At 37.3% G+C, this 13,523-nt stretch overlaps 3 non-coding genes across 3 annotated transcripts; all 3 read right to left on the bottom strand.

Moving 5' to 3' along the window:
- Positions 1 to 1,931: 1,931 nt before the first annotated feature.
- On the bottom strand, positions 1,932 to 2,005 carry Trnai-aau (transfer RNA isoleucine (anticodon AAU)). The gene has a single exon. It is a non-coding gene; the product is annotated as a tRNA-Ile (tRNA).
- Positions 2,006 to 6,280: 4,275 nt separating this feature from the next.
- Trnai-aau (transfer RNA isoleucine (anticodon AAU)) lies at positions 6,281 to 6,354 on the bottom strand. The gene has a single exon. It is a non-coding gene; the product is annotated as a tRNA-Ile (tRNA).
- Positions 6,355 to 10,629: 4,275 nt separating this feature from the next.
- Positions 10,630 to 10,703, bottom strand: Trnai-aau (transfer RNA isoleucine (anticodon AAU)). Its single transcript has one exon. It is a non-coding gene; the product is annotated as a tRNA-Ile (tRNA).
- Between the last annotated feature and the right edge of the window lie 2,820 nt (positions 10,704 to 13,523).

Consider the following 13,523-nt stretch of genomic DNA (forward strand, 5'->3'; position numbering starts at 1 on the left):
AATAGAACACATATTTCACTTCAGGACCATCACCAAAGTCTTATAACACACTAGTCACTGTCGCCAAAATACAAAGAGAAAACCACACCTAGAACTCATATTCTTCAGAATAAACAATTACCTTTAAATCCCTACAAGAAATGCATATATATAACTCTTCTATCCCCACCAAAATGAGAGGAAAAAATGTACTGAAAATAGACGAAAACTGCTAGAACTACAATGGTGGGTACTGAACTCGAAGTACTAATTGTGACCTGATTCCAAATAGTCTGGGACCGAATGTCAATAGTGTGTCGAGTAGGTTAAATGCGACAATGTGTGTCGTTTTGTATTTCTATCATAACTAATTTTAGAAAGCCCTGTTAAGGTTTTGTTATGTCGATCAATTCCAGATAAAGCGTTATTGAACTCACCAACCAAGATAGTGTTATCGCTAGTATTGTTATGCAAATATGTGTTTGATCTCATTAAAAGGTATACCTTACTCGCACAAGATTTGGAGCATAAATATTGATTAAATCAACCACTCTTCATCAAGATCTATTTTAAATGTAAAATTCTACCCTTATGAAACATTTCATGTGCCACTTGATTTTTCACCTCTCTCACTACTAAAACATCAACACCAGCCCTCCTAATGACGGCATTGCTATCAAATATGTCACCATTACAAATCTCATTTTCTCTGATACATTCAGTAAACTCATCATCCCAAAAGGCTTCTTGCAATAATAAAATATGGCCTCTTATTTTTTTAGAAATATTTCTAAAACAGACTTTCGCTTATTCAAATCTAGCATGCCGTTTACAATTAGAGATACAATATATAAGGCCATTATAATGATTAGTGTGTTTAAAGTATTAAATTATGTCGCATGTTTTATCATTTCCATGAATACTAGAAATTATTTAATGGATTTGAGACGCATGCTATTCGTTTTCAGTCTAGGTACTGTATTAAACCGTCTTCTCCAACTGTGTATGACTTTGAAAGTGTCTATATCAGTACTGTTATTTCCATTTCCGTTTACCTGAAAACTCTGAACATCGTTTGCCTTTCAACAGCGACTTCAACTACCATCCTACTGTCATCACTTCCTGGATCCGTCACCGATCTATCACTAACAGTACGCCTGTTGTTTCGTTCTTCCTCCGATTCTATTTCTTGTTCGGTCTTATCGACTCTGCTTCCCACAGTTTCCTCCCCTCTTTCTTCACTATAATTATCCTGTATTTAATTCTCAACGTCTTCTTCATCATCTTCGGCAAGCTGTAACTCCAATGATTGTTCCTCCCTCTTAGCATCACCAATCTGCGGATTCACTTCCACAATGTCCTCTCTGTAACATGTACATGTTTGGGCTTCCTTGTGGCATTTGTCGCATATCCTTCATTGACACATAAAGAAAACCTTCCACAACTGTCAAATCTTTGCCGTTTGCTATTCATAGCTACATGGCTCTTCTCCCCACACTTATAGCACACAAAATCCAGTCACCTTTTCATAAGCTGGCTCGGATCTAGACATCGAGAACACACCTTTACTTTATTACTGTGCAATACCCCAAAATATGTTTATTATTTATTTTCATGTTTGCCTAAAGTTCTAACTGATAGCTTTCTATATTAGGTTTAAGGTAAACTTATGAATTACTCCTCGTGCTCACTGCTATAACGAAGATAAGACACATACCAAAGTGTGCTTCAGCTGATTGTGGATCTTTCACTTCACCTTCTAGATCTCAAATATAACGTATATTGAATCATGATTTTGGTAACATAAAGTTTTGATATTGAATTGTTAAACTTTTAAAAAATAATAGCACAGACTTTATTTCGTTACTCCAGATAAGAAATGAAAGAGAAGGAGAAAAAATAAAGGTAAATAAAGAAATAGAGAGGAAAATAGTAACGAAAATGAAAACTATTGGCCACAGGGGGGATCGAACCCACGACCTTCGCGTTATTAGCACGACGCTCTAACCAACTGAGCTATGCGGCCACTTGCTAATCAAAATCCTCCTACACAATCTAGAAATACAGATGGAGTACATACTTTCACACAATGAATGATTAGCAAAAGGAACCACACAATTAGGGTACGTAAAAGCATTGCCAACGTGTATGTTAATAGTATAAAATATATGGAAATAATGTAAAATGCATAACTCCCATATTATAACAAATATTGGTCTTTTCATAATTGCCGAATGTGCTAACGTTAACACATTGCGTGTTGTTTTAAGTAAAGTCATAAATTACTCCTCGAGCTTTTGGAGAGAACGAAGATAAGACACATACCAAGGTGGCTCTTGGTTAGTCGTGGATGTCTCACTTCCACTTGCAGGTCTCATATATATCTTAGATGGTCCTCTGAATCAGGTTTTGGGTAGCAGACTAACGCAGCTTTTAGAATTGAATAATATAGTTTTACGAGATAACTAGGTACAGATTTTGTGCCTTTACAAATGGAAATTGAAATTTGTGCTGCAGAATAGAAATGAAAGAGACGTATGAGAAAATAAAATAAGTATGGGTAAAGGGGCGATCGAAGCCACGAACTTCGCATGGTCAACGTGTGTGTTATCATTATAAAAATCTATTGAACCAATGTAAAATGCATAATTCGGAAATTATAAAAGAAAACATATCTTACTATCCTCTTGGACACTTCAATATACAGTTTGACAATATGATTTCAGCAAAAATTGTTGAGGTTAAACAGTTGCTATGCTCTATACTGATTTCTATGAATGTGCATTCTTATTACCAACTGATTGGGAAATGAACATTGGCAGTATGGTAAGTTAAAATAATAATTTACCAAAGTTCATCAAGTTCATTTTTACTTAGGACACACTCGTCTATAAAGTATAACGTGATAAGAAATATAACAGCAGCAATCGCTAAGCAATCTGTAATATTTGGCGAAACGACAGGCAACCATGATGATAATTATGAAACAAATGAAGTAGACATGCCTACAGTATCCAGAAACTAGTGTACCTCATGGTGGGAAATCTACAGATCACGAAGCTAATAGGCAAGGTTTTATCATGTTGACTACGCTTTCAGGAGTTATCTGATGCAAATTCAGCTCTAGCATATTTACTATCTAGCATCCCGCCCTAAAGCCCTGATCGATTCAAACTGACCAGTAAATAATTACCTACTACTGGAACTGGCATATGAACTACTGCTACTCCTAGCAGTTTTAATAATGATAATATTAATAATAATAGTAAGAGTAAATTTATCGTCAAGAAAGAAAAAGAGACAAGCCTAACTCAGCATGATTAAAATCAGATCTCCACTGTCATACTGTAACGTATCAAGGGTAAAGACCAAATAAAATGGAATATATGGACAGCTCACGCCTTCTTCAGCTACTAGATGTCTCCAATGTATTGTAGTGTCAAGAAATGGTGTGTTCACCACAACCGTTCTTATTTAGATTATAAAAGCACAAAGCAAAAGAATTATAAAAGCCAAAACATCTTATTATACAACGTCCAGGCTTGTATGTGTTTTCTCACAAAATGTAGTCCTCAAAATAATGAAATATAATATTTTAAAATATGCAGACCATATATTTGATGGTCAATGGCTTGTGAAAATCAGCATAAATATTGTTGTTGTTGTTATAGGGTTTAACGCCATTTTTCAGCACAAGATAGGCTATACATGGCGGCCAGTATTAATGGTGGAGGAAGAACCGGGAAAACCCCGGAAAGAACCACCGACCCACAAGAAGCTACCGGCAAGCTTTCTCACGTATCTACATTTGACGAGCCCGAGACTCGAACCCACGCAGACAGAGGTGAGATGGCAGTGATCAGTGACGGACAGCGCTTTAGACCACTCGGCAGCATAAATATTCAATTTATCATAGTTCGCATAACCTCTAACTCAAATGATCCCATTTTCCAAACTAATCTTGCATAGAAAAGTAAGTTAATAGTTTTCCAAATTTGTTCATTTTGACGCACCGAAGTGTTAATGATGTTGTGCATCCAGTCAAAGTTCGGAACCATACCCAGGTTTGCGTTATAGAGTTCAATGCTAAATAAGTTAGATGCACAGTCTGGAACCGGATGCAAATAGTGTGTCGCCTTTGTTGGCTGAGGCACAGTTTGTCCTTTGCAGCAACGTGGACATAGAATACAATTTATTTTGCTATATGTTCACTACATTTGTTTCTCAATACTGACCTTTCCACTGTGTGACAATCAATGCAATCATATGTTAATTTAAGATACCGTCAAAGATGATATCACGGTGAAGTTCTTGTCAAAGGTTGACCTGCATTTGTTTGAGAGGCTGGCCTGTCAACAGAGCAGCATGTAAATAGAACACATATTTCACTTCAGGACCATCACCAAAGTCTTATAACACACTAGTCACTGTCGCCAAAATACAAAGAGAAAACCACACCTAGAACTCATATTCTTCAGAATAAACAATTACCTTTAAATCCCTACAAGAAATGCATATATATAACTCTTCTATCCCCACCAAAATGAGAGGAAAAAATGTACTGAAAATAGACGAAAACTGCTAGAACTACAATGGTGGGTACTGAACTCGAAGTACTAATTGTGACCTGATTCCAAATAGTCTGGGACCGAATGTCAATAGTGTGTCGAGTAGGTTAAATGCGACAATGTGTGTCGTTTTGTATTTCTATCATAACTAATTTTAGAAAGCACTGTTAGGGTTTTGTTATGTCGATCAATTCCAGATAAAGCGTTATTGAACTCACCAACCAAGATAGTGCTATCGCTAGTATTGTTATGCAAATATGTGTTTGATCTCATTAAAAGGTATACCTTACTCGCACAAGATTTGGAGCATAAATATTGATTAAATCAACCACTCTTCATCAAGATCTATTTTAAATGTAAAATTCTACCCTTATGAAACATTTCATGTGCCACTTGATTTTTCACCTCTCTCACTACTAAAACATCAACACCAGCCCTCCTAATGACGGCATTGCTATCAAATATGTCACCATTACAAATCTCATTTTCTCTGATACATTCAGTAAACTCATCATCCCAAAAGGCTTCTTGCAATAATAAAATATGGCCTCTTATTTTTTTAGAAATATTTCTAAAACAGACTTTCGCTTATTCAAATCTAGCATGCCGTTTACAATTAGAGATACAATATATAAGGCCATTATAATGATTAGTGTGTTTAAAGTATTAAATTATGTCGCATGTTTTATCATTTCCATGAATACTAGAAATTATTTAATGGATTTGAGACGCATGCTATTCGTTTTCAGTCTAGGTACTGTATTAAACCGTCTTCTCCAACTGTGTATGACTTTGAAAGTGTCTATATCAGTACTGTTATTTCCATTTCCGTTTACCTGAAAACTCTGAACATCGTTTGCCTTTCAACAGCGACTTCAACTACCATCCTACTGTCATCACTTCCTGGATCCGTCACCGATCTATCACTAACAGTACGCCTGTTGTTTCGTTCTTCCTCCGATTCTATTTCTTGTTCGGTCTTATCGACTCTGCTTCCCACAGTTTCCTCCCCTCTTTCTTCACTATAATTATCCTGTATTTAATTCTCAACGTCTTCTTCATCATCTTCGGCAAGCAGTAACTCCAATGATTGTTCCTCCCTCTTAGCATCACCAATCTGCGGATTCACTTCCACAATGTCCTCTCTGTAACATGTACATGTTTGGGGTTCCTTGTGGCATTTGTCGCATATCCTTCATTGACACATAAAGAAAACCTTCCACAACTGTCAAATCTTTGCCGTTTGCTATTCATAGCTACATGGCTCTTCTCCCCACACTTATAGCACACAAAATCCAGTCACCTTTCCATAAGCTGGCTCGGATCTAGACATCGAGAACACACCTTTACTTTATTACTGTGCAATACCCCAAAATATGTTTATTATTTATTTTCATGTTTGCCTAAAGTTCTAACTGATAGCTTTCTATATTAGGTTTAAGGTAAACTTATGAATTACTCCTCGTGCTCACTGCTATAACGAAGATAAGACACATACCAAAGTGTGCTTCAGCTGATTGTGGATCTTTCACTTCACCTTCTAGATCTCAAATATAACGTATATTGAATCATGATTTTGGTAACATAAAGTTTTGATATTGAATTGTTAAACTTTTAAAAAATAATAGCACAGACTTTATTTCGTTACTCCAGATAAGAAATGAAAGAGAAGGAGAAAAAATAAAGGTAAATAAAGAAATAGAGAGGAAAATAGTAACGAAAATGAAAACTATTGGCCACAGGGGGGATCGAACCCACGACCTTCGCGTTATTAGCACGACGCTCTAACCAACTGAGCTATGCGGCCACTTACTAATCAAAATCCTCCTACACAATCTAGAAATACAGATGGAGTACATACTTTCACACAATGAATGATTAGCAAAAGGAACCACACAATTAGGGTACGTAAAAGCATTGCCAACGTGTATGTTAATAGTATAAAATATATGGAAATAATGTAAAATGCATAACTCCCATATTATAACAAATATTGGTCTTTTCATAATTGCCGAATGTGCTAACGTTAACACATTGCGTGTTGTTTTAAGTAAAGTCATAAATTACTCCTCGAGCTTTTGGAGAGAACGAAGATACGACACATACCAAGGTGGCTCTTGGTTAGTCGTGGATGTCTCACTTCCACTTGCAGGTCTCATATATATCTTAGATGGTCCTCTGAATCAGGTTTTGGGTAGCAGACTAACGCAGCTTTTAGAATTGAATAATATAGTTTTACGAGATAACTAGGTACAGATTTTGTGCCTTTACAAATGGAAATTGAAATTTGTGCTGCAGAATAGAAATGAAAGAGACGTATGAGAAAATAAAATAAGTATGGGCAAAGGGGCGATCGAAGCCACGAACTTCGCATGGTCAACGTGTGTGTTATCATTATAAAAATCTATTGAACCAATGTAAAATGCATAATTCGGAAATTATAAAAGAAAACATATCTTACTATCCTCTTGGACACTTCAATATACAGTTTGACAATATGATTTCAGCAAAAATTGTTGAGGTTAAACAGTTGCTATGCTCTATACTGATTTCTATGAATGTGCATTCTTATTACCAACTGATTGGGAAATGAACATTGGCAGTATGGTAAGTTAAAATAATAATTTACCAAAGTTCATCAAGTTCATTTTTACTTAGGACACACTCGTCTATAAAGTATAACGTGATAAGAAATATAACAGCAGCAATCGCTAAGCAATCTGTAATATTTGGCGAAACGACAGGCAACCATGATGATAATTATGAAACAAATGAAGTAGACATGCCTACAGTATCCAGAAACTAGTGTACCTCATGGTGGGAAATCTACAGATCACGAAGCTAATAGGCAAGGTTTTATCATGTTGACTACGCTTTCAGGAGTTATCTGATGCAAATTCAGCTCTAGCATATTTACTATCTAGCATCCCGCCCTAAAGCCCTGATCGATTCAAACTGACCAGTAAATAATTACCTACTACTGGAACTGACATATGAACTACTGCTACTCCTAGCAGTTTTAATAATGATAATATTAATAATAATAGTAAGAGTAAATTTATCGTCAAGAAAGAAAAAGAGACAAGCCTAACTCAGCATGATTAAAATCAGATCTCCACTGTCATACTGTAACGTATCAAGGGTAAAGACCAAATAAAATGGAATATATGGACAGCTCACGCCTTCTTCAGCTACTAGATGTCTCCAATGTATTGTAGTGTCAAGAAATGGTGTGTTCACCACAACCGTTCTTATTTAGATTATAAAAGCACAAAGCAAAAGAATTATAAAAGCCAAAACATCTTATTATACAACGTCCAGGCTTGTATGTGTTTTCTCACAAAATGTAGTCCTCAAAATAATGAAATATAATATTTTAAAATATGCAGACCATATATTTGATGGTCAATGGCTTGTGAAAATCAGCATAAATATTGTTGTTGTTGTTATAGGGTTTAACGCCATTTTTCAGCACAAGATAGGCTATACATGGCGGCCAGTATTAATGGTGGAGGAAGAACCGGGAAAACCCCGGAAAGAACCACCGACCCACAAGAAGCTACCGGCAAGCTTTCTCACGTATCTACATTTGACGAGCCCGAGACTCGAACCCACGCAGACAGAGGTGAGATGGCAGTGATCAGTGACGGACAGCGCTTTAGACCACTCGGCAGCATAAATATTCAATTTATCATAGTTCGCATAACCTCTAACTCAAATAATCCCATTTTCCAAACTAATCTTGCATAGAAAAGTAAGTTAATAGTTTTCCAAATTTGTTCATTTTGACGCACCGAAGTGTTAATGATGTTGTGCATCCAGTCAAAGTTCGGAACCATACCCAGGTTTGCGTTATAGAGTTCAATGCTAAATAAGTTAGATGCACAGTCTGGAACCGGATGCAAATAGTGTGTCGCCTTTGTTGGCTGAGGCACAGTTTGTCCTTTGCAGCAACGTGGACATAGAATACAATTTATTTTGCTATATGTTCACTACATTTGTTTCTCAATACTGACCTTTCCACTGTGTGACAATCAATGCAATCATATGTTAATTTAAGATACCGTCAAAGATGATATCACGGTGAAGTTCTTGTCAAAGGTTGACCTGCATTTGTTTGAGAGGCTGGCCTGTCAACAGAGCAGCATGTAAATAGAACACATATTTCACTTCAGGACCATCACCAAAGTCTTATAACACACTAGTCACTGTCGCCAAAATACAAAGAGAAAACCACACCTAGAACTCATATTCTTCAGAATAAACAATTACCTTTAAATCCCTACAAGAAATGCATATATATAACTCTTCTATCCCCACCAAAATGAGAGGAAAAAATGTACTGAAAATAGACGAAAACTGCTAGAACTACAATGGTGGGTACTGAACTCGAAGTACTAATTGTGACCTGATTCCAAATAGTCTGGGACCGAATGTCAATAGTGTGTCGAGTAGGTTAAATGCGACAATGTGTGTCGTTTTGTATTTCTATCATAACTAATTTTAGAAAGCCCTGTTAAGGTTTTGTTATGTCGATCAATTCCAGATAAAGCGTTATTGAACTCACCAACCAAGATAGTGTTATCGCTAGTATTGTTATGCAAATATGTGTTTGATCTCATTAAAAGGTATACCTTACTCGCACAAGATTTGGAGCATAAATATTGATTAAATCAACCACTCTTCATCAAGATCTATTTTAAATGTAAAATTCTACCCTTATGAAACATTTCATGTGCCACTTGATTTTTCACCTCTCTCACTACTAAAACATCAACACCAGCCCTCCTAATGACGGCATTGCTATCAAATATGTCACCATTACAAATCTCATTTTCTCTGATACATTCAGTAAACTCATCATCCCAAAAGGCTTCTTGCAATAATAAAATATGGCCTCTTATTTTTTTAGAAATATTTCTAAAACAGACTTTCGCTTATTCAAATCTAGCATGCCGTTTACAATTAGAGATACAATATATAAGGCCATTATAATGATTAGTGTGTTTAAAGTATTAAATTATGTCGCATGTTTTATCATTTCCATGAATACTAGAAATTATTTAATGGATTTGAGACGCATGCTATTCGTTTTCAGTCTAGGTACTGTATTAAACCGTCTTCTCCAACTGTGTATGACTTTGAAAGTGTCTATATCAGTACTGTTATTTCCATTTCCGTTTACCTGAAAACTCTGAACATCGTTTGCCTTTCAACAGCGACTTCAACTACCATCCTACTGTCATCACTTCCTGGATCCGTCACCGATCTATCACTAACAGTACGCCTGTTGTTTCGTTCTTCCTCCGATTCTATTTCTTGTTCGGTCTTATCGACTCTGCTTCCCACAGTTTCCTCCCCTCTTTCTTCACTATAATTATCCTGTATTTAATTCTCAACGTCTTCTTCATCATCTTCGGCAAGCTGTAACTCCAATGATTGTTCCTCCCTCTTAGCATCACCAATCTGCGGATTCACTTCCACAATGTCCTCTCTGTAACATGTACATGTTTGGGCTTCCTTGTGGCATTTGTCGCATATCCTTCATTGACACATAAAGAAAACCTTCCACAACTGTCAAATCTTTGCCGTTTGCTATTCATAGCTACATGGCTCTTCTCCCCACACTTATAGCACACAAAATCCAGTCACCTTTTCATAAGCTGGCTCGGATCTAGACATCGAGAACACACCTTTACTTTATTACTGTGCAATACCCCAAAATATGTTTATTATTTATTTTCATGTTTGCCTAAAGTTCTAACTGATAGCTTTCTATATTAGGTTTAAGGTAAACTTATGAATTACTCCTCGTGCTCACTGCTATAACGAAGATAAGACACATACCAAAGTGTGCTTCAGCTGATTGTGGATCTTTCACTTCACCTTCTAGATCTCAAATATAACGTATATTGAATCATGATTTTGGTAACATAAAGTTTTGATATTGAATTGTTAAACTTTTAAAAAATAATAGCACAGACTTTATTTCGTTACTCCAGATAAGAAATGAAAGAGAAGGAGAAAAAATAAAGGTAAATAAAGAAATAGAGAGGAAAATAGTAACGAAAATGAAAACTATTGGCCACAGGGGGGATCGAATCCACGACCTTCGCGTTATTAGCACGACGCTCTAACCAACTGAGCTATGCGGCCACTTGCTAATCAAAATCCTCCTACACAATCTAGAAATACAGATGGAGTACATACTTTCACACAATGAATGATTAGCAAAAGGAACCACACAATTAGGGTACGTAAAAGCATTGCCAACGTGTATGTTAATAGTATAAAATATATGGAAATAATGTAAAATGCATAACTCCCATATTATAACAAATATTGGTCTTTTCATAATTGCCGAATGTGCTAACGTTAACACATTGCGTGTTGTTTTAAGTAAAGTCATAAATTACTCCTCGAGCTTTTGGAGAGAACGAAGATAAGACACATACAGCAGCAGGGGGGGCGAATCCGACATTTTGTCCAATCGTTATTTTGCTTAATTATTACTTTCTGCACTCAACGATCTAGTGTCGTCAGCGCCTGGTAAAAAAAAAACGACGACGGTCCATCCTACACGATGGTGACGTCATTTGGTTTAATTAACACCTTCTGCGTGCCGATCCCCAGCGTCGTCAGCGTCCGGTAAGCACATCGACGACCGCGTCGATGTCATCGCCCCCTCTGCTGCTAAGAAGTTATTTACAATGAAAATTATTTACAACTAACCGAATATTTGGTCAAGTCCGATACGATATCGTGTCCGAGGATCATGTAAATTTATCGTTATGAATCCATGTGGGGTCGACTGAGCATGACTAAAAAAGTTTCGAAAAACATTAAAGTCCATGTCACCGCCGCACCATGTCTGCCAAATATTTCGTAGCGTGTGTGTATCAACGCCGTTGAATACAGCAAGAATATTGCAGTTATCTCTGATTACTTTTGGAATCTGAGTGTATCGTTGAGTGACATATATCACGTCAGTGTTTTTATGCCTGCCTCTGGAAAATATCCTAGCTGGGTTCTTTTGATTGTCTAACATAACATCATCGTACACGACTAGATTGTTAACGTCGCCATCAATATCATCAATACCCGGTGCATCATTGATATCCGTAATAAACTCAATAACATTCTTTTTAGCGATCGCTGATGCATTCTCGTTGAAATCTTTTAACACCTCGTAGCATCGTTGATCATCTACGCTAGGAGCAACCAAATACAACTTATCCCACTTCATCCATCTCATTATTAAATTGAGTAACAATTGCGTCTTGCCGGATCCAGATGGTCCGATGATAATCATCCGGATCGAGTTTGGTAACGCTGCAACATGCTTAACTGGTTCTCTTGTTTTAGTCGCCGAAAAATCAATTATATTCATATCTCTATACATAAATTATGGATCTATATTGTGTGAAGTGTAGAGTGCGTACTGGCACAAATGATATGACAACCATTACGACAAGAAATAACAGATCGGCGCTTACTGGTAAGTGTGTACAATGCGGTACAAAGAAATTTAGATTTATTTCTATTAGACCCGGAGATGTTTTAAAAAAAAGCGAGGAGGTGACATCGCAGCCAAATTGGCAAAACTCCCCGGAACACCGTGGGCAAAGTATCCAGGAGAAAAACACCTCCCAGGATATAACTACTGTGGCCCCGGAACACGATTAGATATCAGACTCGATGATCAAAATCAGCCCAAACCCGGTGAGTATCCAATAAACGCTATCGATAAGGCGTGTCATGCTCATGATGTTGCTTACAAAAGTAGCGATCTGCAACAGCGTCATATCGCAGATGTAAAATTAATTCACGCGCTAAATGCTATTCCTGATAAATCCGTCAAAGAAAAATTGGCCTCATGGTTGGTAAAATCGGCTATGAAAGGTAAATTAATGATTGGCGCTGGTAATTAATAACAATCATCCAAGAAAAACGATGGATTCCATCTATTATTCTCCGAGAGGATACTGGAAGGGGAAGGCCGCAATTGGTAAGCTTGCAAGCGCTGCAAAGGTAACAAAGACCACTGCGGCTAATTGGTTATCCAAACAGGCTATATGGCAAATCTATCTACCACCGCCTAAACAAATCAACTTCTCGCGCTTTGATGTTAGCGTACTTAATGAAGTTCATCAGGCTGATATACTATTTCTGCCGCATGACAACGGTTACAAATACGCGCTAACCGTAGTTGATGTTGCGAGTCGATACAAACAAGCGGAACCGTTGAAAACAAAGTCAGCAACTGAAGTAGCCGATGCGTTTGAGCGGATTTATCGAAGAGGTCCTCTGCGCTGGCCAAATCTATTACAAGTTGATCCTGGTAGTGAATTTCGCGGCGCTGTTTTATCAACGCTGAAACATCATAGCGTCGCGATACGACGAGGTCATACTGCGCTACATCGTGATCAGGCAATTGTTGAACGATTCAATCGGACTCTCGCTGAACGGTTATTTGGATATCAATACGCGAAGGAATTCATCCAAGAAAAACGATCTCGTGAATGGGTTAAAAGGTTGCCAGGTGTAATTGCAGCGTTAAATAACGAGATTACCCGAGTAATCAACATGAAGCCCAGCGACGCGATTAAATACGAGTATATACCCGGAAAATTAAAAATAAATAGCGTTTCTAAGCCGATTCTTGGCGATGTCACTGTTAGATATCTATATGAACCAGGAGAGCTTGAAGGCGGTAAAAAAAGGGCTACCGATCCTATTTGGAGTGTTACCACACATAACATATCAACGATAACACGATCAACTGGTAGACCACCGATCTATAGACTGGATTCAACTGCTCCTCAGCGCGGATTTACACGCGAGCAACTACAAGTGATACCTAACGATACTCAATTGCCCCCACGTGGTCTTAACTAGCGCCGTTGCGTCTATTACACTCAAGACAGGTCAACCTCACATTGTTTTTGACATGACCGAGACTGTTATCGATCCTAT

Source organism: Sinohyriopsis cumingii, unplaced genomic scaffold (assembly GCF_028554795.1).
Source record: "Sinohyriopsis cumingii isolate HCF-2022 unplaced genomic scaffold, ASM2855479v2 utg002228l, whole genome shotgun sequence".
NCBI lineage: Eukaryota > Metazoa > Mollusca > Bivalvia > Unionida > Unionidae > Sinohyriopsis > Sinohyriopsis cumingii.